Source organism: Berghia stephanieae, chromosome 8, assembly GCF_034508935.2.
Source record: "Berghia stephanieae isolate SIO BIC M18660-M18661 chromosome 8, UCSD_Bste_1.3, whole genome shotgun sequence".
In the NCBI taxonomy this organism is placed as follows: Eukaryota; Metazoa; Mollusca; class Gastropoda; order Nudibranchia; family Aeolidiidae; genus Berghia; species Berghia stephanieae.
This window is the reverse complement of record NC_088367.1, coordinates 46,180,267-46,185,266: the sequence shown is the minus strand read 5'-3', so window position 1 is coordinate 46,185,266 and position 5,000 is coordinate 46,180,267. Positions and strand designations below refer to the sequence as shown.

General features: G+C 32.0%; 2 long non-coding RNA genes across 2 annotated transcripts in view; both read left to right on the top strand.

Moving 5' to 3' along the window:
* The window catches only part of LOC144977866 (uncharacterized), a 137,501-nt gene that overhangs the window by 66,650 nt on the left and 65,851 nt on the right, over positions 1-5,000 (top strand). The window lies entirely within an intron of this gene.
* The window catches only part of LOC144977865 (uncharacterized), a 9,039-nt gene that overhangs the window by 2,972 nt on the left and 1,067 nt on the right, over positions 1-5,000 (top strand). The window lies entirely within an intron of this gene.

Sequence of the window (5,000 nt, the reverse complement as noted above, 5' to 3'; positions counted from 1 at the left end):
TATATATTCCAAGTTCTTTTTGTGCAGAAAATAATTTTCGAGTTTAATCTCTACGATTCACTTCAATTAATCGGCTACACATGAAAGGGCTCGTGTTACACTACTATAACTACTACTACTACTACTACTACTACTACTACTACTACTACTACTACTACTACTACTACTAATAATAATAATAATAATAATAATGATAATAATAATAATAATAATAATGATAATAATAATAATATTAATAATAATAATAATAATATTAATAATTAATATAATAATAATAATAATTATAATAATAATAATGATAATAATAATAATAATAATAATAATAATAATAATAATAATAATAATAATAATAATAATAATAAAAATAATAATAATAATGATGATAATAACAACAATGCTGATGATGATGATGATGATTATGATTATGATGATGATGATGATGATAATGATGATGATGGTGATGATAATGGTGATGATGATGTGAGATGGAATAAATCGCATAAAAATTGTTTTGTCACAAAGAAGTCCCTTCACATGTTGAAAAGCTGTTTGTTCTTTAGCTGTCCATTTCCATTTAACTTCTTTCTTGGTTAACTGATAGAGTTACTGGCTTTAAGACAGTTGAACTATTTGGTAAAACTTTCTAATAAAGTTGTACTTGTCCTAACAACGATTTTAGACTCGATACATTATCGGGTGGCGGCATTTTAGTGAATACATCAACTTTTGTACCTTCTTCAATGCCGTCTCTTGATATTAGATGGCCCAAATACTCACACTGCGGTTCTGCGAAAGAACATTTTTTGAGATTACAGTGAAGTCCCTTATCATGAAGTCGCTGTAATAATCTTGGCAGATTGTGTAAATGATTTTTGATATCCTTGGCACTCACAAGGAGATCGTCGATATAGTCTTCAACACCTGGAAGATCCTGAGTCAGTTGATCCATTATTATTTGAAAATATCCCGGAGCTGAACAGACGCCAAAAGATAGTCTCATTTGAATCAGAACATCTTTATGCGTGCTGAGTTAGAGGCGTTCTTGCGATTTTAGTGACAAAGGGATTTGTGTGTAAGTCTCGTTTGATCGATTTTGGAAAATCCATAGCCTCCTCCCAATTTGCGCATGAGATCCTCGGGTAACGGTATCGGATATCTGTGAGTTTTCAATTGCGGATTAACTGTAACAGAGTAGTCTCCGCATACTCCAATTTTCGGTCTCTCACCACTGCTTGTCTTCTATTTTATTGGCACAATCGGTGTTCCAAATTCGTTGAAAGATTTAGGTTTCCAAATACCCTTTGCAATACCGGCATCCGAGCTCCTGTTGAGGTCGTCCTGAATCGCATATGGGACGAAATGAGGCTTGTGAAACACAGACGTCACATCCGCTTTGAATTTAATGTCAAGTTCAAAATCTTTCAATTTACCGAGTTCTAGTTTGAAGACAACGGAAAATTCTTCACACATTTGTTTACATGCCTTTTGAAGATGCGACGTATCGTTTTGTTTATTTTCGTGACGTAACAGTTGACCTCAGTGTCCACCATCTGTGGCGCGAAAAATGGCGGGAAGGCTTCTTACCACGTGCTGACCACACTGCAGGCAGAAAAGGCACTTCTCCCGGTTTTCCCGGCTGGCAGATATCCTTCCGTGGTATGTTGACTGACGTAACGAAACGCTCCGATAGGCAGATGCGCAAGATATAGGTGAAAAATCCTCGTAGCCAATGTTGTGATTTTGACGGACACCAGAGTAATATTGTGGAATCACCCAACTCAGAAGATTTTTTAAAATGTATTATTATTATTATTATATTATTATTATTTATTATTATTATTATATTATTATTATTATTATTATTATTATTATTATTATTATTATTATTATTATTATTATTATTATTATTATTATTATTATTATTATTATTACATTATTATTATTATTATTATTATTATTATTATTATTATTATTATTATTATTATTATTATATTATTATTATTATTATTATTATTATTATTATTATTATTATTATTATTATTATTATTATTATTATTATTAATATTATTATTATTATTATTATATATTATATTATTATTATTATTATTATTATTATTATTATTATTATTATTATTATTATTATTGTTATTATTATTATATTTGTTATTATTATTATTATTATTATTATTATTATTTATTATTATCATTATTATCAATATTATTATTATTATTATTATTATTATTATTATTATTATTATTATTATTATTATTATTATTATTATTATTATTATTATTATTATTATATTTCCGAGTCGGCCTCGACTGATCTCCCCTGCAATCGTGGGGTCTGCAACAATCTAGACGCCGCAGCGCAGCTGTTTCGTCCACGCCTCAGGCGGGTGGGGTGGGACCAGACCCCTCCGGCATGTTGCACGGCATACGCATTGCCCCGCGCCGCCGTTTCACTGTACTGTGGCGTAGTTGCACACATATGTAATGGATTATGATCGTATAGTGGCCTTTTGGTAGATGTTATTGATATTCCTTTGCATTGTACTGTAAATATTAATAATGACTAAAGAGTTCAAGGGCCAATTATGATAATTCAATGCACAACATCAAGACATTCAAATAGAAATCCAGATTCCAATTTCATTTCTTACTGTTTTATTTGTTCTGATAAATTCCAAATCCAAATCAAATAGCACGGTCATAATTCAATCAGTTTCATAAATTTCAAATCCGGAAAACCAGTCCAATTATAGTCATTTTGCCTATGTAACAATTTTCAATGTACGTGGAGTATTTCTAAGTCCGTAAAAAGAAGACTCTAAGTAGGATGTTAGAACTTGCTTCTTTTAGGAAAGTGCAGCTCATAGTGAAGTAAAATGGAGAATCGAATGTAGAGTAGAATCAAAAACACTCTAAAATGTTCCCACAATTCCTATCCAAAGGTCAGTTTTTACGCCCAAATAATCAAAGGTGGCACGCCCAAATAACAAATACGGTACGCCCAAATAATATCGTATGCCCAAATAATATGTTACGCCTAAATAATAAAAACCAACTATAATTTGATGCTTATATCCCATAATACCAAGTAACACCGATCAAGGAAAAAAATTTAATACTCAATATAATGACCAAGTTTAACTGATATCCAAGCACCGTGAACTCATTAAACCCATTTGCTGTTACCTAACTCTCTTACAGTACCGTTGCGCCTAGTTCGCCGAGGCCGCATAGGAAGCTCTTCAATTTATTTGTTTATTTATTTATTTCTATCATATTTACACTCGCATGTGCCACGTCCTTTCCTTGTTTGCTTGTAGGTATCATTTTGTTGGGTTTAGTAACAGTAGAAATGTTTGGTTAGGGGACGGTTGTTATTTTGTATGTAATTATGAGTATTATTAAATGTTTTAAATTGCCACGAAACCATTTAAGGCCTTAATCGGGTCTGTGTTCTCTACTCTAGCTATAGTTATGCTATAAGGAAAATAGAATTAAAAACAGTGATACTTTTCATTTTTCCTTTCAGTTTTTCTTGGCATGGTCTATGTCGTTTACGTTGGTATTCCTTTCCGATTCCATTAGTATCAGGGTGATGGCGTAGGGGGACTGTTTATATCATTTATCTATATTTGGGATTGGGTAGGATGTATTGTATGGTAGGGTTTGAAAAAAGGAAACAATATACTTAATTTTACACAGAACTGTTCTGACTACATTATTCCGGAGGCCAAAGAGTTTGGGGAAAGGTGATCGATTCTTTGAAGTTGTGTCGATTTCAAAAATAAGGCGTGGGGGGGGGGGGGGGGGTTGGGGGAGGGAGAAAAGACATGAACGTACCTTGTTATTGTTGTATCCAGGAAATTTTGCAATGATTATTATTATGAGTTGGCGAAAATGTTATGGGTATTTAAGGAGGGCAGACTCAGAAGAGTTAAGTGATTATATATGAGAGAACATTCTTTATTGTAGCATTTAAGTTAGAGAATATACAAATATATCGAAACAACAAAAAATAAATCGCAAAATGACAACTTATAGAAAACAACAATCAACAAAACAGGAATCATGTAACTAATGTGTGGGCCCTTTGAATTTTATCTCAGTCACTGATCAGTGAACTTAATCAGATATTAAACACATTCAATCATTTACTGGAATTCGTTTTCTAGATTTATCTCTTTGTTTTGTGGTTCGTGTATTTGGTTTTTGCCATGGCCCTCTCTTGAGTCCTTTGAGGAGAGGGTAATAGTCAGATATATAAAATTATTTTTTTTTAATTTGACCAAGCTCCCCCCACCTTCCAAACTATCACCTCTCTATTATCGACTGTAAATTATTTTGTTTTCACTATAATATTTTTTATGAATTTGAGTTGAGGTGTGGCGTAATTGCACACATATTTAATGGCTCATGATCGCATAGTGGTGTTTTTGATAGATGGTGGTATTATCCTTTGTAGATGTGTTGTAGATGTTAATAATGACGAAAGAGTTCAAGGGCCGCTGATGGTAATTGAATGCACAACGTCAAGACATTCAAATAAAAGTCCAGATTCCAAGTTTCATTTCTTACAAGTTATTTGTTTGATAAATTCCAAATCCAAATCAAATAGCATGGTCATAATTCAATCAGTTTCATAAATTTCAAATCCATAAAATCAATCCAAATGTTAAGTCGTTTTGCCTAAGTAACCATTTTCAATATACGTGGAATATTTCTAAGTCCGTAAAATAAAGATTCTTAGTAGGATGTTAGAACTTAGGTAAGTGCAGCTCATTGTAAAGTAGAATCAGAATAATAATAATCTAGAATCTAGCAACACTATCTTTTTCCCCTATTGTAAATTATTTCAAGCCACACCTCTTACTAGTTTCGACAGTTCCCTGTCAGTCTATAATCCAACCCCTAAGAGTAAGATCAAATCATATTCAAACCTGAAACGTCAATTCCTACATATTAATGTTAAACCCCGCCTTTTATTATAT